Genomic DNA, 27,453 nt, shown 5'->3' on the forward strand with positions numbered 1-27,453 from the left:
CCTAACTCTGACCTATAAATCTAAAATTTTATTATGTAAGAAAATACTGTATTTATGTTTCTCACACCATTCATTCAAAGAGATCAATTTTACTTGAAAAAGTATAATCATCATCTATGTGTAAGCACAAGGGAAAATAAATGGGCATAAAAACCTGAAATTATGAATTTTAGTAAAAAGCCCATGGAAACTTCTGATTGGGTTTTTGAGATAGGGTCTCCATAGGGAAAGCTAGACTGGTCTGAAATGCCCAATCTGCCTGCCTTAGTCTTTTGGGTAGAAAACTTCTTTTAAGTTTGGTAATGCTTTAGTATCTCCACATCAAGTTTGACTGGATATATTCACAAACTTTACACATTTGTATGACTCGTCAGTCTGATTAATCTGCAGTTCTGTGGCTGACTACGCTTGGTTCTGAGTTAAAAGTGGAAGTGACCACTCAGCCTATTAGTAAAATACTATGCAGTTGGACTTGGATAGGTCAATACAAATAAAGTCAGATTAACTGTTGAATTTCATTAGAGTTTTACAAAGAAAGTAATTCTCTCTTTAAATATTAAAATGTCTAAACCTTAAATTTGTGTATTTTGATTAGAGAATGTCATAAAAATATTTACAATGGGCATTTATTTACTATTAAGATAAAGGAGAAAAGATCCAAAGAAACCTTATCTACAGTACAAATATAGTAATGCAAAACATTGTCAAAGAACACTGGAATAGTGGATTAAATAATGAAAGAAAAAGCAAGGGAAACCAGACTTTCCCATACAGTTTACTGTGCCAATTGTTATTTCACCTGTATGTATCTAATTCACATTTTCATATTCTGAATATACCAACAATTTATGCTAAAGAGAACTTCCTTTTTATAAACAAATTAGGGAGCTATGTTACCTCACCAAATAATATAAATAGGCAACATGAAAAACACATGTTAACTGAATGAAAAGATGAATGATCATTATAGATCCCAGGACAACTATAATTGTGAATGCAAATGTGTAACAGCCAGCCTTTAAGATGGCACCAATGATCCTCCCTTCCAGGTGTGAGCAGCGTTGACCTGAGACAAATGCTGAACAAGTGATAGTGTGTGGTATTTAAGGCTAAGTACAAGGCCTCTACTGCATTCTCTTTGAACACACTCTCCCTATTGTGTCCTATAGTACAGCCCTTGTGCAGCCCTGTGGAGAGTTCTATGTGGCAAAAAACTAACAAGCTTCCTGCCAACAGCCAGCATCCCCTCCAGCCAAGACTGTGGACCATCTTGGAAGGACCTTCTAGTCCCATTGTCAAGTCTGCACATGACACAGCCCCAGCTGGTACCTTGACTGTTACCCCTCCAGAGATCTTGAGCCAGAACCATCAATCTAAGCCACTCCCAAATTCCTGACCCTCAGACATTAAGACTATGTCTATTGTTGTCTTATGCTACGGAACTTTATGGTAATTGTTACACAGCAACACAGACAATAATGTGTTTTAAAAGATATGCATAAACCATCATTGTTACAGCAGCATGACTTGTATCAAAGCATCAGTGGTTTCTCCCATTGCTAATTCAACTTTCCTTTAGATTATATATAGCACTTTTATTATTCCATTTTTACAAAGCACATTCACTGCACATATCACTCCTACCATTTTCTTTAGAGAAGTTTTCTCTAAGCCATCCACTCACTGATCAAATGCACCTTTGGCCTCATGGAGCTCACAATCTAGTAGGAATGAAAGATCCTAAGTAACATCACATTTATCCATGTATCTGTCTATGCATCTATCTATCTCCTACCCACCCACCCACCTACCTCTCTCCATCTTTCCCTCCTTCTCTTCATTCCTCCCCTTTCTATGTCACATATTTCTGAGTGGCAAATTAATTCCTTCCAGAGGCTAATTGGTTAGTAAATGAAAAAAAATGATGTCAGTTTAACACAAAAGTTGCACAGGGTCACAGGAGTTTCCTTCACACAGAGGTAGTAGTAGGCAGAAAAGAGTTTTCAGCAGCAGCAGCAAGAGTCATTTGCATTTAACAAAATTTATTAACCAGATTTAAAGGCAAGCTTCCACTGGCAGCCCCTGCTGGGTCACACCGGCGCCTACACCCAACCTCTACTTTGTGCACTGGCTTGCAGCTCCAGGATCATCCCTGTGCTAGCTCAACAACTGCAGCCTCTGCTCTAAGTAATATGTTGCTAGCATTTCACTCTATGTTTTTGTGTATTTTTAATATCTACCATTAGAGCTTGCAGCTATATGGAGCTGGCACCACTTTTTTTCCCCTGAGTGCTCTGGCTATGAAGCTATGCAGGTTTTGTGGCTACTCCTACCTTGGATTTTTTCCCATCATATTTTTAGCACAGAATTTTTACAGAAACAGAAGGTATACAGAAATATATACATCTTGGTATACAAGAAATGCTTCTTGCATAAGGAAATTTTTACCGTCCTTGGCAGTAAATAATAGAGGACCTTGACCTAACAAGACCGTCTGTGATTTTAACCTCCTTATTTAAGATGCCTTCCATCCAGAATAAGGCAGTTAGGATTTATCCAGTATTTGGGAAGCACTACCCTGTATGATCTTAGTCAAATAGAATAAACCAGGCTCAAAGACAATAGTGCCTTCCACTATTGAGCTTTAAATCAAGTAACATTATCTCTCTTACGATGAAGAACTTACAATACTCTAAATACACAGACATTGTTTTCCTGCAGATGATAGTCTTGTAGTTGTGTTCTGCTCCTGAGAAAAATTTGACATAATGTAATTTTTTTCTTAACCTCACTTGCAAACTGCTATATTGGGCAAATCCTACCCTAACAATCTCTCTGACTTCTACTACTGTGTTTCTACTCCTACCACCTTTGCCCAAAGCCAAACATTGTAAACAATTGCCATGTCATCCCAACTGGGCAGCTGAGCTCTCATCTCTTTCCAGCTTGATCCAAGCAAATCTGCCTTGTGCACTGCTTTCACTCTACTTTTCTTAAATGCTCTCATGCCTGTTACCTCCTCAATTACAAGTCCTTCAATGATGATAGACAACCTACAGGATAAGCCCCTAATCTGAAGACTGTAACAAACAAGACCAAGTCTGTAACATACCTAACTCCTGCCACCTCTACCTTCTTTTATTACAATGCAAAAAGTAAATGAGTCAATTAAAAGCCAATTAAAAGCAAAAAGTAAACGTGTTAAACTACATTTAAATGAGAAGATACTTAAATCATGAACAAATTATTTAAATGTTTTAATTGGATTCTAGATATATTAGAATTAAATGCTTACGTTTCACAATACGTCAAACAAGATGTTTTTGTTAATAGTTCTTATACTTTTGGCAGAACATGAAGGAGAATGTTCTTAATACAAATCAAGCTCTTGCATCTAATCCTTCTGGTAATCTCAAAGTTAAGAATTAATTTGGTTTTAGTGTACAGTTAACACAAAACACTGCCTAAGGCAACACAGCCAGTACAGGCTGTGTTTTAAAGCACAAATCTTTTCTATAGCCCACTAAACCAGTTTGTCAATCTTTAATAGGATTATTTACTTAAAAGCATAAAATACTAGGCTAGAAAGAAAAAAAATATACTGTAGAAGCACAAACTAAGGAAACATACCATATATTTTAATTATAAGAATGCTACTTATTCCTCCATTATGAAGCTAAAAAAAAAAATCAATAAAAAGATCTGTTACCAGGGTAAGCTGAGAAGAAAGGATCAAGTGTCTATGCTTTAGTACCCATTTCCAGTGAAGCTCATTTATCACTTAGGCCCCCGCAATCCCTTCTTGAGCACTTATAAAAAATTCTCCATTCACCACAGCAAGGGTGAATGCAAGATGGGGGAAAATCTGTCAATTATTTCTGTTACTTACAATTGTGCAAAATTCATACAAGTGAAAAACTGGAAGCACCACTGATGAGCATTTCAGAAAGCCAGAAAAGCATGAAATGACTATGGCAATCACATCTTCCTCCTCCACTTCCTCTCCCTCCTCAGCCTCTAATGAGCAGAGTTCCCATCAGCGTGCATGTGAACCTCTACTGACTCATCCTGAGACTTGGTCCAAGGGATTCTATGTGTCATATTACTTGAAAGGTTAGAAAAAGGAAGGAAACAGAGAAGGAAGAAAGCTTCCCTATTGTCTTGTCTTTCACAGTATACTGCAAGAACTATAGCCCTGGATATTATATGGGAAGGAAGAGAGTAGCTCTGGGGAAAAGCAGCATCTACATACTGCAGACTAAACTCAGTGCTTGTCATATCACCAATAGAGAGGCCAAATGCTGTGGACCAGCTCTCTAATGAACAGAACACAAAAAAAGGATTCACATTATCTCCCCCATACAAGTTACATACAGCTCAGCTAGGGTAGCCTTGGTGAAAAAATTTTAAAGCATCATAATTTATTTCATTTTCCAAATGTCCTGTCACAATTCCACTGAGGGCTCAGGAAAAAGCTAGGTCTGTCTTCATTTACTATTTAATTTTCCAGGAAGCATCTATGTTTTACCACATAAGAAAAAGCCTGGCACTTGACAAGATTCACTTCACTTATAATAGGAAAAATTATATAAGCAAAAAGAAAGTGATGCTAGCAGCTTTTAAGAGGAAAGGCCTGAAGTTTTCCAGGACCACTCTACCCTGCCTCCTTCTAATTATTATCCAAGGCCCATTTAAGTCATATCCAACTACCTGCATTTGAATGATTCACTGAAAATGGTTAAGTTCTACTATTTAAGAAGTCAGGAGAACAAGGAACATAGTTTAGAAAGCTTCCCATCAAAAAAGTTAAAATTTAAAAGTTCTAATAAAATTTAACCACTTGGAAAACTTCGATCTTAGATAGCAAGGACTGTGTATTTTAAAAATAAAGGAACCTAAAAAGAAACAATCCTGCCACCTTGTGGTACTGATTGAAAAGTGCATGCTTCACTTCAGACAACCTAATTTTTTTGAAATTAATGTTTTAAGACATAAATAATAATTTAACTGTATTAAACTGTTGTTGCTGCCGATATTCACTAAAATTCACTTCAATTTATTAAATTATCAATGTTTTACTTAATGAAATTACTTGAGGGCAAAACTAATTCTCTCTTCAAACATAAGATGTAGAAATGGACTGGGAGCCAATGGCTCACACCTATAATTCTATGTTCTTAGAAAGCCAGGATCAGAAGATTATGGGTCAAAACAAGCCTGGGAAGGAAAGTCTATGAGATTATTATCTCCAATTAACCACCAAAAAGCCAGAAGTGGAGCTATGGCTCAAGTGAATATAAAAGCTTAGTGATAGGGCTGGGGATATAGCCTAGTGGCAAGAGTGCCTGCCTCGAATACACGAGGCCCTAGGTTCGATTCCCCAGCACCACATATACAGAAAACGGCCAGAAGCGGCGCTGTGGCTCAAGTGGCGGAGTGCTAGCCTTGAGCGGGAAGAAGCCAGGGACAGTGCTCAGGCCCTGAGTCCAAGGCCCAGGACTGGCCAAAAAAAAAAAAAAGCTCAGTGATAGCATCCATGTCGTGAGCTCAAGCCCCACAACTGGCACACGCCCTCCCTCCCCTATCCCCCAACAATATAGAAAGGTAATTTCTCAACACTTGAACTCTTGGAGTCCCATTTTTCTTTTTAACAGTTAAACACAATATCAAATAAATAGAATTGCATAACATTTTACTGCCTGCTGGGGTAGCACTGCTTGACCAATTTTACATTATGAAGTACAATAATAAATCAATCTTTCTTTCTTTTTTTTGCCAGTCCTGGGGCTTGAACTCAGGGCCTGGGCACTGTACCTGAGTTTCTTTCTTTTTTTGCTCAAGGCTAGCACTCTACCACTTGAGCCACAGCACCACTTCTGGCCTTTTCTGTTTATGTGGTACTGAGGAATCAAACCCAAGGCTTCATGCATGCTAGGCAAGCACTCTACCACTAAACCACATTCCCAGCCCTAAACTGTAACTTTACTATATATACTGAATCCAAAATTAGATTGCTAAGACTCTCCAGTGGACCTAGAGCTTTCTTAATAACAAATTAATAAAGAAGAGGTTCTAAAATAGATAATCTGTGACATTTTTCAGAGCACCATCTGCAATCATTAATTCCTTTTAGAAAATTATGAAATGATGACTAAGTCTCTTTGATATATAAAGGACTGGAAATGTATCCTGTGAAATATGAGCCACCAATTACATAAATACATAATGGTTGCAAATTTGGCTGAGCCCTATACTGTTACATATGCGGGTAACTCAGTGTAATAACTAGGAAGAGCTTTTAATGGATTTGTGCTCAGCACTTTTCCTGATTTATTTCCTTTAACCTTCCTTTAATCTTGTCCTCATCTCCTAGAGCCCAATGGCTTGTTTTCAGTGCTCATAAAGTTAACTACCAAATCCAATAAGATAGATATCCACAAAGACCCAAAATGAAATGTCTGCTTAATGTATTTCTAGATAACTATTTCCATCTTCCTGCTAGACTTTCGTTTTTCTATTACTGATGACTCTTAAAACTTTCCTTCTTTGTGTATTCTTGCTTACTACGAAATTTCTAGAAGGGAGGATCCAAATATTACACTTTTTAGCTCTATAATATCATTTTAATTATGTTCAAGTTAATAAATACTGGCCATCATTTTTATCTTATGATTTCACAGCTGCCTCTTTCTTTTTTGTAAAATTAAATATGACTTGGCCTTTCTTTTCACCTTGTCTGCTGGCATGGGTCCTTCAGATACCTGTGAATCACAAGTTCCACTAGGTTTAACGTAAGTGTATCTTTTAAATTATCACTGATTTTTAAAAGTTATTCTTTAACTGCTTGTTACCTATAAGAGCCTCAACAACATCTAAGTTATTTCAGTGGCATCAATCTTTCCACCCATAATATTATAAAGAAACATTTGGTGGTGAGTAATCAAATACCAAATGATCTCTTAGCTCCCCTCCTAGTCTAAAGTTATGTGATGGTCTTTTTTTTTTGGGGGGGGGGGCAGCACTGGGGTTTGAATCTAGGGACTCACATTCTATGATTTCAGTTACACCCTTTTTTGCTTTTGCATACTTTCAGATAGGGTCTCTTTTATCCAAGGCAAGCATACAATTTCAATCCTCCCACCTCTTCCTATCTCCTCAGCAGTATAGCTGAAATAGCAGGTGCATACCAGAAAGTGTGGCTTTATGCAGTTATTTTAACAGGAAATTTACAAACACTTCAGAAACCCACAAACAAAGAAGAAATGAGAAACTTCAATGAACAGACTCATTTTTCCACTATAGGTAACCTGATAATTTTATCACATGCAAAAGTTAATTTTTGCAAAAGATTATTGTTTCTTCTTTAGGATTCAGGACTTCTATTTTATACTAAACCAAAAAAAATCCCATTTGTAACTTCAGAGCTAATGTTTATTTTTTACTAAAAGAATGTGTGTGTGTGTGTGTGTGTGTGTGTGTGTGTGTGTGTGTGTGTGTGTGTGCTGGTATTGGGGCTTGAACGCAAGGCGTAGGCACAGTCCCATAGCATTTTTTGCTCAAGGCTGGCACTCTACCACTCGGGCCACAACTTTACTTCTGGGTTTTTTTGGTGGTTAATTGGAGGTAAATCTCATGGACTTTGCTTCCCTGGATGGCTTTGAACCCAAAAACCTTCAGGTTTCAGCCTCCTGAGTAGCTAGGATTACAGTTGTGAGCCACATGTTCCTGGCTTTAATTCTTAAATTGGAGAATATCAATTATTTTGAACTACTTTACATTTGTTTAGAGCTATACAATTATATGAGTAGTTTTGTCAGCATTCAAACCAGTTTATTTAAGCTATAGAAGCTGCACTGAGAAACAGGACATACCTATATTATTTGTCTGTAGTCAACCTTTGGTATCTGCAAGGATTTTGGTTTTACAATACCCCTTTTCCCATAAGATGCTAAAATCTGAGGATACTCTAAAGTCCTTTATATACAATACTATTTTCACGTAAGCTAACACTTCAAGCCAACTCTGTATTATTTATAGTATCTAATAAACATAAATGTTGTGTAAATAGCTGTCATACTATATTATTTAGGGAATAGACATGGAAAAAGTCTGTACATTTTCAGTACAGGTGCCAATTGCTATTTGCTCAAGATTTTTCAATCTGAAAACTTATAGAAATAGAAGGCTAAATGTAAATGCTTATGAGTTTATATTACTAATAGCCAGCTCTAAAAGTATCCACAAAATCTGAATACTTCAAAAGAACTATCCAACATGTAGTATATATAAAGCGTCTATTTCAAAGACAAATTGAAGTACAGCTATTGTCACTTTTTAAGTATGAGCAAATTAAGCTAATAGTTTTTGAGAATGAATATAAAAAGTTTCAAACCAGTCCATAATGGCTTCAATAGAGGCATCAAATTAAAAACCTAATTCTGTTATGAAACTCAATTTTTTTTTACTGAGTTAAAGAAGTATTTTATACAATTCATCTGTAAACAAATGAAGGAAAAAAATGTTTCCACCATAATTCCCCAATAATCCTCTAAGTGATCAAAAAATCTCTTAAAAATTTCAAACTAGGAAAACCAAAATGAAGCAAAAAAAAAAAAAAATGGCTGAACTGAACCTAATGTCACCTTCAAGATGGGTATCTGTGTGACTAGAAACCAACTGCCTGTTAGATAGGACAAGGGAGAGATAAGTCCAACGACTTCAAACATATCTCAGTACTCACGGCTGGTTTATCGCTAGACTACAAAAAAGGTTTCATGTGGGGGGCACAATGGTGGCTGTCCTGGGCCTCTCTTCCTACCCAGGCCCAACTGACACTCCTGGGGGAACCAGCAAGTTCTTCTGGAAGAGGTCCCAAGTTCCATCAGTCCCTCAAGGCAGTTTCTACTTAAAGGGGTAGGGACCCAAGTTACCTATAATGACTCGTTAATTCAAAGACAAAAATGATAACTATGAAAATAGTGACTTATGTTTCCAGTCCTTCAAAGGGCATACGAGATCATTATTAGGTTTCCTTAGAGTGTAACATACTTAATAATGTATAGCTTCTGGTCATTTTTCTCCAAAATTCAGGAGGACCCAGTAGGGGGTTTTCACCCTTGAAACAAGAAAAATAAGTATTTGCAAATGGAAGAAGACTTGAAAAAGCAAAAAGAGAAGGGCAAAGATGGAGAAGAAAGAGAAAGGGGAATTAGTTCTTTACATTAGTAGGTAGGACATTGCTGCAGAAACATGGAAGAGATGATCACTGAAAACTAATAGACTAACAAAATGGTTAGGCCATAAGGGATTTTCATAACTTGCAATGTGATTATTCATATAATATGCAAACTACTTATTACTCAATATCTATCCAACTTTCTACTTTAACCACTATATAGTGCTATATACAAATTGCAGGACCACTTATATATATATATATTATTTCCAGGAATATAAGTGTATGAAATACAACAGAATTATAAAACAATCATTAGTTCTTTGTTGGTTAATTAAAAACATAAAATTATTAACAACTTGAAATAAATGTAGAGTAACTAATGGAGTACTTTTCTTTCATTATTATCTAAAAAGTACTCATGTACAAAAACAGAGTTCTTGTGGTAGAGTGATTTCTTAACATGATCAAGGAAAACCCTGGCTTTAGTCTCACATAGCACACATGCACATGCGCACACATACACACACACATACACACACACACACACACAATTGGTACTTGACCTTTTACAAAGAAAGAAAAAGATCAAGAGTATCCACAAACTGTATGATCGAGCCCTACAACTATTAAGTATACATGTTTTAGCCAGATTGTACAACCCTGTAATCCCATAATCCTAGCATAATCCTAGCATTGAGGTAGGAGGATCAAAAATCAGGCTTAGACTACCAAAACAAAATTCTGCCCCTCCTTTCAAGAAAATATTATACTTAAGTCAACATTTAATTTCTAAACCACAAGTAATGATGAGTCCATTTAGTATTTTAATATTTAGTAAAAATTTACATGCAAAATAAGAAAAATTTATAATTCTGTGTCTGTGTGCCACTACTGGGGCTTGAACTCAGGTCCTTGCATTATTGCTTTTTTTTTTTCAAATTTTTATTATCAAACTGATGTACAGAGAGGTTACAGCTTCATACGTCAGACATTGGATACACTTCTTGTACAGTTTGTTACCTTGTCCCTCATACCCCCCTCCCCCCTCCCCCTTACCCTTTCCCCCCCCTAAGGTGTGCTTGGTCTTTTTCACTCACAGTGGTGTTATACTTCCACTTATGACTTGTTTAATCTTCAGAATAAAAGATTTCCAAGTTACTATAAACTTTATGAACATAAAACACTTCCTTAATCTCTCAATGCCAAATAAAAGTTAATGAATAGTTGTTCCCTAAGTTTTAATTATCATTTAATAAAAAACAAGGTTGACATAGCCCAAACAGGTGGTACTCTACCATTTGCACCATACCTCCAGTTTGGCTTTTTACTGGTAAATTGGCAATAAGATCTCCAAACTTTTCTGTCTGGGCGATCTCTGTCTTAGCTTACCGAGTACCTAGGATTAAAGGCAAGAGCCACCAGCATCATGCTTGTTTTATATTCTCTTAAACACAAACACTAAGAAAATACTAGAATATCTCAGTAACTGGTTAAGACTGCTATATGTCTTCCCAGATACAATATATTAAATAGGAAAATGCCATCACTATAAAATATACAAATCCATTATTTTTTTCTTGAATTAGTATGCATGCTTGATATAATGACTCCTAGGTATTTAAGCATCTAACTGAAATGCATGCCCTGCAATGTCTGCTCTAGTTTTAGTTAATAATTTGGATCATCCTTCCCATCTCAACTAAAGTTACTATCATGAAACAGACCCAGTGAGGTCTCCCTACCAACTGCATTCATAGATCCAAATACCACTTTCAGTAGAGTTATAAATCACCTATATGAGCAAAGATGGGACTGTTTTGACTCCTATTACATCAGCATATTACTAGGCAAAAAACTCATGTAGTATTTTCCACTGTTGTCTCCCCAGTGCCTAACTTGGTGCCTGGAAGTCACATGTGTTTGAAAGAGAGAAAAGGTAAACTATGGGGAATACATACTTGTCACTCTCATTTTAAAATGAAGTACCTGTGTAAAAGGTAAAATAATATCACCAGACTCTTGGGAAAGCTAGGCCCTAATTTAGAAATATAAGCTCCTTTTAAAAATTGCTTAAACAGTTAAACCACACCTTCTCTTGGAGATGTCAAAGACTTTGGAAGCTTCAAGTTTTTGTTAATTTTTACTTGGTTTCTACTGGGGAAAATATAGATATATAGAATAATTCAATCAGTACTGAACTTCATATTTAACATACATATTATCTAAGCTCAGTACATAGGGATAACATGTATAATCAAAATAATTTACCATTTTATGTGCAGGAAAACAGACACAGAAAGAGTAATATGCCAAAGCTCACAGATGTAAGTGGGTAATTTTCTAAGCCAGGCTTGGAACCAGTCTAATATAGAGTACGCAAAGTTTAAAGTCACAAAAATAAATAAAATAAATATAGTGGACAATTTCTCCCCATTACTGGGGCTTGAACTAAAAGCATAGTGCTTACTCCACTTACTCTGCCTATGTTTGGAACTCCACTACTTAAGCCATGCCTCCAGCACAGATTTTTACTGTTAATTGGGGCTTTTCTGCCTAGACTGACATCAAAGCACAAGCTTCCAGGTCTGTCTCTTGAGTAGTTAGGATTACAAGTGTCAGTTACCAGCCACCAGCAGATAGATAAAACTTTTTAAATGTAGAATTGGGGGCTGCAAGTGTTAACTATATGGTAGAGAGCCTGCATATCAAGTGCAAGGTTTTGAGTTCAAATCCTAATAGTACCAAACAAACAAACAAACAAATAAATGGAGAAAGAAGAGATGTTAGTCCTTCTTCCACACTTTTTTATGCAGAACAATTCTTTAAACAATTAAAATATGCCAATCCTAGCACTCAGAGGTGGAAGCAAGAGCAGTATGATGTTGAAGCCAATCTGGGCTTCATTTTGAGTTCCAGGCTGTACTGAGCTAGCTATAGAGCAAGATCAAAACAAGCATGCAGGCTGGGAATATGGCCTAGTGGCAAGAGTGCTTGCCTCCTACACATGAAGCTCTCGGTTTGATTCCCCAGCGCCACATATATGGAAAACGGCCAGAAGGGGCGCTGTGGCTCAGGTGGCAGAGTGCTAGCCTTGAGCAGGAAGAAGCCAGGGAGGGTGCTCAGGCCCAGTCCAAGGCCCAGGACTGGCCAAAAAAAAAAAAAAAAAAACAAGCATGCAAACAAAACAAAAACACCCACCCAAACAATGCCAATGACAAATTCACAACACATTCCAAAAAATATGTCAATATCCAATTATACATGGCAAGTACAATAATTAGTTTATCTACTAGTGCACTCAGTAGAAGGACCCAGTATGCACATGACACTGGGAAGCACTCTTTACAAATGGCATGGCAGTAAGCAGGCACGTTGGCAGTGAACTAACAGGAACAAAATTAATGAATATGTGCTATGTGGGCATATAAACACAGTAACTACATACACTTCGAGCTTTAGAGAGATTAGTAATTTGCTGAAAATTACACTGTTGTTACTGACAGGAACAAGGTTAAAGACCCAATGTTTTCTTTCCACTCTGCTATCATCTAAATGAATCCCAGAAACAAATAGTAAACATCTTGAGCATTTATATTCTTAAGGTATTTACTGTCAAACATTATAGGTTTTGTGGCTAAAAAAACAGGTTACTAAAATTAATATGTATTTATTCATCACAATATATTCATGTTGAACATGTAATCATTGATGTAAATATTAATGACAATAAATTATAGCGACTAACTCTCTTGAGTGTTTGCTAAAATGCCAGATATTCTTCTGGGGCTTTAGGATTTTATTTATGCTACATAATAATTCTAAGACATAGGCACTGTTGTTACTTTTCTCGCTTACAGATTAGAAGACTGATGCTCAGGTAAGTTAAGGCTGATGCTCTCAAAACCAAGATTTAAACCTATGAAGTCTGACTTTAAAACTTATACTGTTCAGTGGCTTGCAGTGGCAGGAAAGTCAGTGAGACTCTTAGCTCCAATTAACCAAAGTGGTAGAGTACTAGCCTTGAACATAAAAAAGCTCAAGGTCAACTAACAGGCCTAGAGTTCAAGACTAAGGACTGGCAACACACACACACACACACACACACACACACACACACACACACACCTTCTATTGTTAAGAAATAGCCTGATTCTGCTAACTCAAAATAGAAATGTTATAAGTGTGGAGGACCAGAGCATTGGAAAAAATTGCATGCTCTATAAAGAGGCCTCCAAATCTAAAGACATGTTACCTCTGTTAAGAGGAACAATTTTCTACCTTAATCGACTCCTCTGGATCTCTAAATGGAGCGGCATGACAACTAGTGTTGATGAAATAGCAAAAATCAAAAGATTCACTGCTCTAATTTATAGGTATGGCAATTTTATTTCTGATCAAAGACTTCTTGTTTTACCTAAATGCCTACAACAATGTTGGGTAGAGATACTTCAATTATCTAAAAAATACATTTTGAAAATTGTTATATTATGGGGATAATTGGAGATTCTTTTCTTCCTTGGTGTTTATTAAAATAATTAAGCCAAGAGTAAAAAAAACCTATTTTACATATCCTTTCTATTAAGAAATTAAACTCCAAGAGAGTATCTATATTATTTAAATAATTTATCCCACTAAAATATCACTGCCTCAAGACTGCAGATTTTGACATCCAAGTTAATTTATTATAACAATACACTGAGACAGCTTTCCATGGACAGTTTTTGAGCTATAGACAGAAGTTTGATTTAAATCCCAATTTTAATCCAGTAATCTTTGTAGCCCTTATTTAGTAAAATTTAAAACAATGATTCTAAATGGAAAGCTAGCTTAGCCAGCAATATTTTATCCTGAAATAAAGAAAGTTGTAGGAAGTTTTCCATTGTAAATTTGATACGGATCCTGAAGCAGGATCACTGAAATTTGGCCAGCTTAAATACAGAAACTATATAATTTGAACAGAACAAAGCATTCAAATTCTACAGTGGTAATCTAAGAGAGAAGACTATGAAAGTGGTATGCAATTTTCCTAAAGAAAAATCTAATGCACACCAAGAAGCCATCATGCGTACTTCACAGTAGATGGCGCTAATACACCACATCCTATGACAATTGGCCATTTATCCTTCTAGAATACATTTTATATACACATTCCAGGCTACCTTAAGCAAACTGTAATTTGACCCATATAACATTCATATAATTTCATTTACAATCTGATTTTTCATAAGTTGAACACAGAGGTTATTTTTAAACTGTATTGCTTCTACATAAAATCAAACACTACAAAATTGGGCTAATAAATATATGAAACTGTCACAAAGTCTAAAACTTAAAATACAGAAAAAGGTGAAAAAATGAAAAAAGCAAATAGCATCCATATGTAATAAAGTCTGACTAAACTGACAGTTAAAATTATTTCTACAATCAACTATGAGAATATTCAAAATCTGTTTAAAAGCTCTAGTCCCTACATTACAGGATTTTGTGAGGCTCTCTAAAGGTTATGTAGAATACCCCAATTCTTTATTGACAAGCAAGGGAAACAGTCTTTGCCTCTTTCCCATACTACCCATTTTAAGTGATTCCTAACTCACAGGCAACTGTCTCTGAAGGTGAATGTACAGTTCTTAAAGGAAAAATACAACTACTTATTATGGCTTGTTGTGCTAGCCCAGAACAGGAATTGGAGTTTAGGAAGGCAGAAATTATTAACATGCAACTAATAATCATGATAAACATATTTGATAAATTTATAGCATAAGGATACTATCTCAAATCCTAGAAACAAATCTAAGTTTTTGCAGTACCACAGAATAAGAGTACAAGAATATTATTAGATGAAAGGTTTTTTGACCTCTAGCACAGAAAGTTATCTCACAAGTCTTCATAGAACGTATGGGGATATCTTAAATGATATTAGAATTAGAGAAGACATATGTGTTTTCGTTCTGATTCCTAATCTCAACACTAACATACTATGATGTCCATTAGACATAAGGGAGTCATTTAAACAACTTTGAAATTCAATCACTTTATTTATAAAACAGAATTATACAGTAAATACATAAAAAAGATATATTAGCACAAATATATAGATTGACTGAATGCTGAGCTCCATCCTCTTGCTGTTACCTACCCTCATGTATACATAAATATGCTTATTAAAGAGCTAGTGAAGAGAGAAATTATATAGTAAACTAAAATATCTACCAAACCTACAGAACACATTCTTTGTTATAATGAAATGTTAGAAGTATTTGTTTCAGAATTAGGAATAAGGCAAATACATACAGTATAAGCATTCTCTTAAAACTGTAGTCCTGCTCTGTTGATGCTGACACTACCAGCTTCCTATGGCTACAAGCACCTGAATATAACGAGTCCCAACTGAGAAGTGATGCAAATGCACAATACACACTAGGCTTTTGAAAATTCAGCACAAAAAAGTAAAACATCCCATTAGTTATTTCTGTATTGACTTCATTTAAATTGATGATATAAAATGAATTACTAAAATTATTTTCTATTTCTTTTTATATCTTAATATAGTGAGTTTTTATTTGACAATGTTATTTCAGTGAGATCAATAAAAAATATGCAAATACTGACAAGGAAGAAGGTTATTATTCTTGAATGCTGTGACAAAATAATATACAGAGAATTTGTACATCAATGAGAAGGTGTAACAAGGTGTCCAATTGCATTCTTTTTTTTTTTTTTTTTTGGCCAGTCCTGGGCCTTGGACTCAGGGCCTGAGCACTGTCCCTGGCTTCTTCCTGCTCAAGGCTAGCACTCTGCCACTTGAGCCACAGCGCCGCTTCTGGCCGTTTTCTGTTTATGTGGTGCTGGGGAATCGAACCTAGGGCCTCATGTATCTGAGGCAGGCACTCTTGCCACTAGGCTATATCCCCAGCCCGCAATTGCATTCTTATTAATACCTTGTTCCATAAACATTATCAAAAAGATATTATTAATAAAGGTAATAAGATAAGGTTTGGGATATGACTAATGTGGTAGAATATGTGCCCAGCCAAGGATAAGGCCCTGAATACAAAATCCTTCATCCCTTCAAAATAATGATATATTGAATTTAATTGAAATACATTGAAGATAGCTAAATGGAGACCTAATATCATAAATCACAAAACGGAACTACAGATTAAAGTGGTTTTTCCATTAAAACCTCAAAATGGTTTCTTGAGGAGCCATACAATTTATATGAAAGAGGGCCAGGAGCATGGCTCAAGTGGTAGAACACTTGTCTGGCAAGTTCAAGGGCCTGAGTTCAAACCCCAGAACTTAAAAAAAAATTATCATGCAAGAACCACATAAATATCCAAATTACATTAGATAAGATGGAAAGACTCTCCTAGAGTTCAATAATTTAAAAAGAAGTAATATTCTAGAAAGAAAAACTGGCTCACATACATGCATATATATGCATACATGCATGAATACATCATAGTAAAGAAAGGATGATCTTTCCAACTATCGTTCTAAGTAAATTAATTTTTCACATGGGAAGAATATTATTTATGATCCCTGCCTCATACCACACTATCTCTACCTATCTCTTTCTGACCAAAAAAAAGAAAAGCAAAAGCACCAAATTATAGCTCTCCACATGAAAATAAAACCTATTTCTAGAACATAATTTTTAAAACATCATCTCAGAAATATTTAAAGAACTTTAAAATCAATAGAAAAATATTCAGTAAAGATGGAAAAATGATTTAAACAGGCATTCTACAAAATATTCAAATAGGCATCTATCTGTGAGTAATATGAAAAATGTAATTTAAAACCAAAATTACACGCCTACAAAATGGCTAAAATGAAAAATTCTGACAAATGGGTTTAAAGTTTAGAGATAAGTAGACTATAGAGCAGCTGAAACACTCATGCACACTTAAAATAATAGGTGAGGTACAGTCACTATGGAAAAACCCAATAAAAAGGAAAATATATACAAACACATTCTGTTTGGATACATTCTGGAATATTCCAACAGAATATATCCAATAAAATGCAAACCAAAACATGTATTATCCATAATAGCCCTCAAGTAAAAATAACTTAAAGACCTATGAATAGACAAGCCAAATATAAATACAATGAAATAGTATATAGCTAAGAAAGCCATTACTCTTGTTAAAATCAATAACATGAATAAACCTCGTAACTATAATTCTGAGCAATAAAATCAGAAACCAAAGTTTCAATGTCAGCAATGGAAGCCAGAGCCTTACACACAATAAGCAAGTACCACTGAGCTACATTTCAAGGCCAAGCAATATACTTATGATTTATGTTCTTTTCTCTCCATACTATACTACCATTTTAAAAATAATTCTGAATAGATATAATAAATTTGTAAAATAAAACATTATTTTAGAAGAAATTTTATGAAAGTCTTGATGAACTTGAGGTAATAAGAGTTCCTTAAATCTAAGTCATTAGCTATAAAGAATATTTTCATAATTTTAGCTAAATCAAGAACATCTGTTCATAGGATATCATTATAGAAATTGCAAAGGCCAGGATCTGGTGGATCATGCCTATATTTCTAACTACTTAGAAGTCTGAGATCTGAGGATCACAGTTTGAAGCCAGTCAGGGCAGCAAAGTCCATGAGACTCTTATCTCCAATTACCCAAAAATAAAGCCTCTAGTAGAGGTATAACAAAAGTGGTAGAGCTCCAGCCTTAAGTGAAAAAGCCAAGTGAAGCCTGAGTTGAAGCCCTAGTATAGTGTGTGTGTGTGTGTGTGTGTGTGAAAAGGCTTACTACAAAACAGGCAGTCCAAGCAATTCAACAGAAAAATAAGAAAATGAATTTTATAGAACAGCATACACAAATGCCTTCAAAACCACAAAGACTTAATATTTGTATGCAGTATAGTGACAAAATTGAAGCTGTCTGACAATGACCAAATATTGGCCAAACAAATCACATATTTTTGTATGTGTTGTTGGTGGGCAGACATATTAGAATCATTGTAGGAAATGTGACATCAGGCTGAAAAACTGAACTGTTTATCTACTAGCAGCTGACTCATTCTGGGAACCTTACCTGTGTCTAACATATAGTATACAATTTTTTTTTTATAATAGCTCTGTTCTTCCTGGCAAAAGAAAAACAAACTGGAAGTAACCCCAAAAGCCCATCAAGAGAAGATGGCCAAACTGTTATAGTTACACATCCAAATTTACTCATTCATACAAATGAACAGCATGAGTATTCTTAATGCAGTATTTCATGAAAAACTGTAAAACATACAAGATCTGACTAGGAATTCCACTTTAATAAGGCTCAACAACAAAACAAACTAACACATTGATGACATATACATATCTAGATAAACTATTTTGGGCATCTGGTTTGTTTTAAAACACAAGGATGTAAGCTCTTCCCACTAAAAAAATAAGTCACTTTAGAAGTTAACCTCTGGAGAGGTAGTGATGATGGTTAGAAGGGATACAATATAATATGAAAAATATTATACTGTTTCATTTTTATTATGTTAAATAGTAAAAGCACAAGTTAGATATATAAAACATGTCTTACATATACATAAAATATGTGCATCTAACATATATAAAATACATGTAGATATATTTATATATTATGTAATTATGCATAAATATATTACGTTATATATTTTATATATATAAAATAGAGGTCGACTGAAAATGGGTAAAGGGTCTGAACAGATCATTTAGTTATATATCTAGACATGGAATTAAATGTTTTCATCACTACTTTTAAGACAAATTCAATTCAGGTATCAGTGGCTCATGCCTGTAATCCTAGCAACACAGGAGGCTGAGATCCAAAACAGTGGGATTCAAGGCCAGCTCAGTCAGGAAACTCCATCTTAAAACTCCATCTTAAAAATAACTATAAAAAAGTAGGGATATTGGCTTGGCTCAGCTCAATTAGTAGAGCTCCAGACTAGTAAGCTAAAGGCCTCGAGTTTAAACTCCAATGCCACCAAATCTTCACGCCAATCTTCACACAGTGGTTGGTACATAAAGTGGTACAGTCACTGAGGAAAACAGTTTGGTAGTTTCTCAAAAAGTTAAAGAATTACCATGGGGCAGGTAGTTAACAAGTAATACAAATGAATGTTATCATGGGGGTGACCCTTGAATGCATGCTAAATGAAAGAAGCCAAGTATTCGATTATTCCATTCTCATAAACTATTCACAGTAAGTACATAAACATATAAAGCAAATTAGTGATTGATACCAGCTGGGGACAAAGGTTTAGAGTTTTCTTTTGGGTGTTGAAAATATTTAGGAACTTGATACAAATGGTAGTTAAAACACTTTAAATTCACTAAATGCCACAGAATTATAAAGTTTAAAATGGTTATCTCTGATGTTTAACATGAATTTCACCTCAATATAAACCAGAAGACAATAAAGAAAAACATACCTGTGGCCTAACATAGAAAAATATAAAATTATTTTCATTTTTTCCCATCATCTTTCATACATCTGACAATAAGACAGTGATCTCAAGTACATTTCCTTTAGAATGTTATTCCTTTGCTCTCCTTCTTGCCACTGTCCCTGCCTTGATCCATCTATTAAAGGACTATCACTTGCTCATCTGTTAATTATAACAGCTTCTGCCAAAAGAATGGTCTCCAATTTAATCAATAAGATCTGGAGAGACAAATCTGTCAGATCCAAAATATAAATCTAATTGTATAAGTTTTAAATTCAAAATCTCTCATCATTGTTTCCCATAGTTTTTGTTTCATTTTTTTAAGGATACAGTGAAACTCTTTAGCCCAGCAAAAAAGGCCTTTTCTGTTCTAGCTCTTGCCTACCTGTCTAGCCTCTCCTATCTTCCTTCTTCAAAGATCTATGTTATTTAAAGTTTCTGTACTTCTTCTTCTAGGAGATCCTTTCCCAAGTAACTTATCATCTTAAAAATTTAAGTAAATGCTTCATCCTTCCCAATGCCTCCCAATTCTTTGCTTTCAAAGCATAGCAACTATTAGTATTCTGAGCACTTTCCATACAGGGGTATAAATGGCTTAATTCCCTATAGTTATAATCCCCTGGTAAACTTTAAGAGTAGGAGATATACTGTGATACTATTTATACCATCATATCTACTGTGGCAATCATTCACCCATTTGGTTATTTACTCAAGTGAGTCAAACAAAATATTCAGAGATCTGTTCATCCTTTGTGACTTGACCATAGGTCAATCTCTGGTCAATATTTAGGAGAATAATTAGCAACTTGTTTGCCCAAAGTTTCTGCTTAGTAGTCCATCCTCTAACTAATTAAAAGAAGAGCCCTCCACTTAAATTTAGATGGAAGAATATTTCTAAGCCAAATTATTAGAAAACCAAAAACTGATCTAACCTAATGTAAGGAAATGTAAAAACAAGTTTATTAGGCTATAGTCAATGTAAAAATCTTTTCATTAATTTTGAGACGAAAATCCTAAATACACAAATTTAACTAATAGTTTCTCTCAGATTAACTATACAATTGAATTCCAAATTTTAGAGTTAAATGCACAGAAGCATGTGCTTCTATACCACACTATCAAATGTCCGAGTTTACTACCAATCATCTGGTTCATTTTAAACAACATACTAGAAAGTCAACTTTTTCAGGGTTCTTTCCCTCCCTCCCTCCCTCCCTCCCTCCCTCCCTCCCTCCCTCCCTTCTATACCACACTATCAAATGTCCGAGTTTACTACCAATCATCTGGTTCATTTTAAACAACATACTAGAAAGTCAACTTTTTCAAGGTTCTCTCCCTCCCTCCCTCCCTCCCTCCCTCCCTCCCTCCCTCCCTCCCTCCCTCCCTCCCTCCCTCCCTCCCTCCCTCCTCCTTCCCTTCCTTCCTTCCTTCCTTCTTGCCAGTCCTGGGGCTTAAACTCAGGACCTGAGTACTATCCCTGAGCTTCTTTTTGCTCAAGGCTAGCACTCTACCACTTGAGCCACAGTGCTACTTCTGGCCTTTTCTGTTTATATGGTGCTAAGGAATCGACCCCAGGGCTTCATGCATGCTAGGCAAGCACTCTACCACTAAGCTACATTCCCAGACTCAGGATATTTTTCTAATAAAGTATTTTCTACTGTCCTTTTAGTTCTGCAATTAATACCTGATATCTTAAGATGTGTTGACAGTCTGAATTTGTATATAGCCAGGCAAGCCCTAAATGACTAGAATATATATACATACATATATATATATATATTACATATATATGGGGGGGGGAGACTCCCTTGATGACCAGAGATACATTAATACCTGGTTTGGTACAAGGGATTGAACCCAGGGCATTGAGCTCAAGTGCTTCACCACTGAGAGCCACATCCCAGCCCCTAACCGCAGTCTTATGATAAACCATTGTTTAAAGGGGTTAGTCTTATTCAAATCTAATCTAATTCTGGGCATTTGAGAACAAATAAGGATGGGAAACAAAAACTGTGAGATAGTGAACCCATAGCAGGCAATGAGAGAAAATTCAGTAGGTAGAAAACAGATAAAGCTATGATGAGCAACAGCTAATAATTAGGCAAGTGCTTGGTATGAGGGAGTTGTAGCATGAATTAACAAAATCAAACAGGTAAGGCATCACAAATGTCACAATAAGAGTCAATCCAAAAGTTTAGTGTTATCAGGGCGAGGGCTTCATAAAGCAAAATAAAAATAGCTTGGATACTTGAATTGCAGTGTGCAGGATGGAGAACTGATCATTGCAATACAGCAGTCTTATCAATAACAAATCATAAAAAAAAACGCAAAGGGTTAAACTAGCCATAACTATTGTTACTGCAGAATCTCCAGGTATTGAGTTGAAACTCTTTAAATTTTTCTGAAGATCAGAGTTGGTCCCAGAGGCAGGACTGAGGAGGGGGAGCAAACCAGTAGAGATCAAGTGGAGAGATGAAAATGGTCTTAACAGTGACAAGTAGGGTGGAGTGCAGGATAGAGGGTCTAGGACTATAGGCTGACCAACTTAGAATCTACTGTAACAATTTTTTTATGAACTTAAAAAGGCCTATTACCAGAGCCACAGTCACATCAACTTACAAATAGAGTGAAGATATGTATTGTGAAAATTTAAAAAGTGGAAAAGAGGAAACATGAATGCTAATACAGGCATAGTAGACTGGTGCACTTAGAGGTAGCTATTTCCCAATGACCTTTATATTCACTGCCAATTTTTGGTACTGATCCTACCTAAAACTTCACTTGTATAGCATTATAGAAAAATAAAATGCTTCTCCTCAACTTGCCTTCTATTATGTTTAATTTCTAGTTGCCATAAAATCTTTCCTGTCCTCTGTCTCACTCTCTTTCAAACACACGCACACACACAGGCACAGTACATATGCACTTTCAATATAACATTTGGTGGTTAAGGTTACTTTGGTACAGCTATATGCCTATGAAGGGGCACTCTTCTACAGGCTGGAGGCTTGGCTCAAGTAGTACAATGTGCCTGCATACCAAGTGTGAGGCCCTGAATTCAATTCACAGTACCACCAAACAAACAAAATTAATACTTTCTTATGTGTAACTCTCCTTTTCAAATGAATTTTCAATACCTTTCTGATTGATGACTAAATTGCTGGTTCTCTTGGACCCCATTTGGTACTTACCAAATACTTATGATGGAAAATATTTTCACACAAGCTTTCCTTTACTTCTTTAGTTTGAAAGCCCTTTACCTCATTAATCCTCTTTTCATTTCAGTTCCAACAATAACAGCTAAAACTTTCAGGACTTGTCCTATTTGACTTATTCTATATACTAACTCATTTAATTTTTAAGCAATGGGTAAAAATTCATTCATATTTGTACAATACATGCCAGAAGTCATTAGAACTTAAAATGTCCACGAAACTCCAGTTAAAGGCCATGAGTCAGTAGGCAGGTTATATCCACATTCTCACTTGACAGCAGACAAAGACTGCGAGAGTAGCTGAGTTATGTGCCCAAGCTAGCTCCCAGTAGAACCAGGACTCAACTCCAGAGTCCTTACTACCAAAATAAAGTCAACTCTGTTATTCTGAATCCACTTAAATCTTCCTCCATTTAAGACTATACCATAATACCTATTATTTAAGGATCTCCTCTTTAAAAATTTTAAAGAAATATTTCAAATTTGTCTTCATAATCAAAACAACCAGTTGTTTTAAAATAAAAACCACAATAAACTTCCCTACAGTGCTAGCCTACTACAAACTAGACTAAAGTGCTAGGCTAACAAAAAGTATTTTCATAATTAATCATTGCAACTAATTATAGTCATGAGAAATTAAGAAACAAAGAAAAGTCCTTTCAAATAGGTCTGACTAGATTACTTGAAATAAATGTGCTTCAAACTATAGTCACTGGTCATTAGGACATATGAAACAACACAAAACAACAAAAATTTGGGAATGGTTTACAAAGCAAAAATATATTAACAAATCATTTTCAAATTATATAATACTAATTTGAAGGCTGATATTTCAGCAATTTTACTTCTAATATTCGTACACAATTATCCTAGAATACAAAGACACAACAGGACAGGAAGTAACATAAAGATGAAAGTCTCTAGAAACCTGGTGGGGCTCTACTTTGGGATCTATAAATCTAGACTAAGTTAAAATGTTAGAAATGAAAGGAAGATAAATTATTTCCACCAAAATTACATGATGCCATACATAAATACCTTTAATTTTTCATAGTTGCCATTGCTAACCATTTGTAAATCATCCAGCTGCCAAGAGTTTTCTTCAATTTGAGGGAAGAAAGGGCAAAGATACAATTTAGAATATAAAATCTGAGTATTTCCAACTCTAAAGCAGAGAAAACAAGAGATTTAGAGTAGAAACTTTACAGCACTTCAACCCAGAAGTTACAAAGATGAATGAAACAGAAACAGAAGTAACTCTTGGCAAGTTTAAGTAGGTCATGCGTAAATATTTTATCACAATCACTTGATACCTTTTCTTCTTTTACTTAAATGCAGGCCCATTGCAAACCCAACTTTATAGGTTCTTGGATAGATCTACTTTTTATTTCAACTAGAAATATTTGGAATGTTTTCAAAGCTCTTATAAAACCTTGGAGGTGAGTGTGGGAACTATTTAATATTACCAAATGGAATAAAAGGTCTCAGGACACATTGGGTTTTGGTTTACTGGTAAAATAAGCTTTTCTTCTCTGGTAAGCAAAAAACATAAACATGCCATTAATAGGCATTTCTTCCATTCTAGCTCATGAAAACAAACACTTCTTTGTATTTCCCCTCTTGCTTAGTTATAGAGCTTTCTTAAGTACATACTAAATCTCAAGCAAATTGATAGAAGTCATTTAAATGCAACATTTAAACCAATGATGTTTTAAAATCTTATAAAAACTAAGACAAATTCATGTCAAATATTTAGTCTTGGACTATCAGTACTAAACTTACAAGATACTTAAATATAACATATCAAGACTGACAGCATATCTTAATTCAAGACTTCTCATTCAGTTTAAGAATTACCCCAAAACTGTACCAAACCTATGTTAGAAAAGCTAAATGCGCACATTTACAATCCTAGAATGGGGCTGGGAATATGGCCTAGTGGTAAAGTGCTCGCCTTGTATACATGAAGCCCTGGGCTCAATCCCTCAGCACCACATATACAGAAAAAGCCAGAAGTGGCACTGTGGCTCAAGTGGTAGAGTGCTAGCCTTGAGCAAAAAGCCAGGGACAGTGCTCAGGCCTTGAGTCCACACCCTAGGACTGACAACAAAAACAAAACAAATAAACAATCCTAGAATGGAGCTTAAAACTAGTGATCTTGAAAGAAAATTGTTACTGGTAGCTCTTTGAGATGCATCCATTTAGGCTGTCCTGACTACCTGAACACTGGCAAACAGTATGATTGTTGGAGCTTTTTCCCCCCCATAAACACCAAAGCTTGTGTCTTATGTATGGGAGTTTAAAGGTTTGCTACCTCATCGTCTTTGTATGATTTTATTTAAAATATACATTAAAATTCCAGTTCACTTTTATTTAAACTATTTAATTAAATAATTAAACAATATACTCTATTATTAAATTATCCCTGACAAACTCAGTGATCTTCCTCTATGACACTTGAAAGAACTCTATATAAGATCAAGTTGCTAATTTCAAAACCTAGTTAGTTGCTATTGAACAACTCAGTTTTTCAATAAGCCCAAATTTTATCCAATAACTTCTATGGAATAGATTCTAGATTTTAAGGAGCTATTTAAACAAGAAATAACATTCCCTACCTTTATGAGCTTATGTAATAGCAGAATTGTGTAATTTTTTTACAGTAAGTCATTTTTTATCAACAGCCACCATCTCTACACTACAAAGTAGCATCTTAAGTGTTTTAAGAATCTCAACTCCTTTATTCTTCACATAGGCTCTGTGATATACATAGTTTTAGTGCTTCCAACTTATTGGCTAGACACATGAGGTGTAGAGAGATTAAATAACCAGCCAAAGGCCTGATACTAGCAAGAGGTTGAATGACGATGTGAAATGTACGCAGAGCAGGATCAGAGCTCACATTACGAACCAAATTGTCCACTGGCTCTTCAGAAATGAAGATAGATAGGTGAAGAAACCATAGGTGGCAGCTTTTAAAAAGTACAAATACATCTTCATTTTCCAAAATAAGACCATATATCATCAGGAAAAACTTGAAATACAGTGAAAAAAGGATGCACAAGGAAAAGGGGTTAAGTAGTATATTAAATGCCTTAGAAGTCAGTATACAAAGAGAACTCTGGGGAGCCAGTGAAGATTCTGAACTGGGTATTGAAGAAGGTAACAGCAGTGGAAGGAGAGAGGTGGGCTTAGACCCTGGGTGATCACTAAAGTTTCCTCACTAATAGTCCAAAATCTTAACAACCTGAAATATGAGGGTGAGGGGAGAGATAAAGTGGAAAGGAGAAGAACCAAAGGTAAGATACATTACAAAACCAGGTGTTGCTAAACTAGAAGGCTGTATATAATGCTTGCTGTGTCCCAGGATCAAAGAAGTCAGGAACAAGCAAGTTGAAGGCATGAGAAAATGATAGTCAAAGAGGACAGAAGTGCTGAGCCTTGGATTAAAAAAATCATGAATAAAAGTTACAAGATGAAGAGTAGGGGCTCACAGAAAATCAAAAGTAGTCAGCAACTCAGAACAAGGATACAGGAAAGGCCTAGGGTAAAACGAAGGATCTGGGGTTATCTGTAGAGCTTAGGGTAAGGTGAAAGAAGAAAACAGAACTAAGGAGATGGCCTTTATAAATCTACATACAGTCCTTGGGAGGTTTGTTAAGTGGCTAAGAGATAAAAACATCACAGGTAAGAACAGGTCAAAATTAGGAAATGAAAGACCAGACTTAGCTGTAGGAAGGCAAGGACCCATACCAATCAACTGAATAATGAAGAAGCTGAATTCTTTAAAAAATTTTACACTCAAAAGTCATTATCTTATATGAAATTTTTTTTAACTTACAAAGCACACCCCTCCCCTCTTGTCCCACCAACAAAACCCTACATTAAAAGTACAAAGACTACCAAGTGGCACTGTAGCACAAAGTGGTAGAGTGCTAGCCAGGAGCAAAAGACCTCAGAGACAGCACCCAGGCCCTGAGTTCAAGCTCCATGACAAACAAAAGCCTACAGAACTGTAATTCCTCACACTGGAAACAAGAATAGTGAGCCAAAAGAGATACAGCCACATCTGTCAATTATTTTACTGGTATTAAGTAATGTGCTTCTTATCAAGACAAAAATGCATCATGGAATAAAACAGAAGATCCATAAGGCTTGCTCATATCTGAAATCCCTGTAGGTTTGCTTCCTCATCAACCTCTGCATTTGTATTACTTCTTCTCGACCTTTATCTCTGTCCTGGGAATGCCATGTAATTCTACATAATGAATGTTTAGCACTGAGGAAGTTATGGGTGCTAGGCCAGCACAAAGAGCATAGAGAGACCCATCCCTACCCCCAGGGAATCAGAGTAGGCTCCCCAAGGAATTGCTCCATTTTTAACTGAGAATACCACTTAACGATACAAACATCTACCCAATAATAAATGCCCAAACTGCATAAAACCGTCAAACCTCATCCACACACTAAAGTTATTAATAGATTTGGAAGGAATAAAACTAAAAGTATGATGTTGACAAAATAGTGCCTGCAAGTTAGGAGAAAATGATAATGCATTGTGTATTTCAGTGCTACAAATGACCCCACTTCCTACTCTTCATATATA

General features: G+C 35.6%; 1 protein-coding gene across 2 annotated transcripts in view; it reads right to left on the reverse strand.

The window, feature by feature from the left end:
* The window catches only part of Tsc22d1 (TSC22 domain family member 1), a 99,685-nt gene that overhangs the window by 15,373 nt on the left and 56,859 nt on the right, over nucleotides 1-27,453 (reverse strand). The window contains exon 1 of one of the 2 annotated variants that reach the window (XM_048341336.1): nucleotides 23,886-23,906. The exons of the other annotated variant lie outside the window; for it this stretch is intronic. The gene's annotated coding sequence lies outside the window, so the exon portion shown is untranslated. Of the gene's footprint in view, nucleotides 1-23,885; nucleotides 23,907-27,453 lie in introns of those variants that run through there. 2 annotated transcript variants of the gene reach the window in all.

Source organism: Perognathus longimembris, chromosome 3 (genome assembly GCF_023159225.1).
Source record: "Perognathus longimembris pacificus isolate PPM17 chromosome 3, ASM2315922v1, whole genome shotgun sequence".
Lineage (NCBI taxonomy): Eukaryota > Metazoa > Chordata > Mammalia > Rodentia > Heteromyidae > Perognathus > Perognathus longimembris.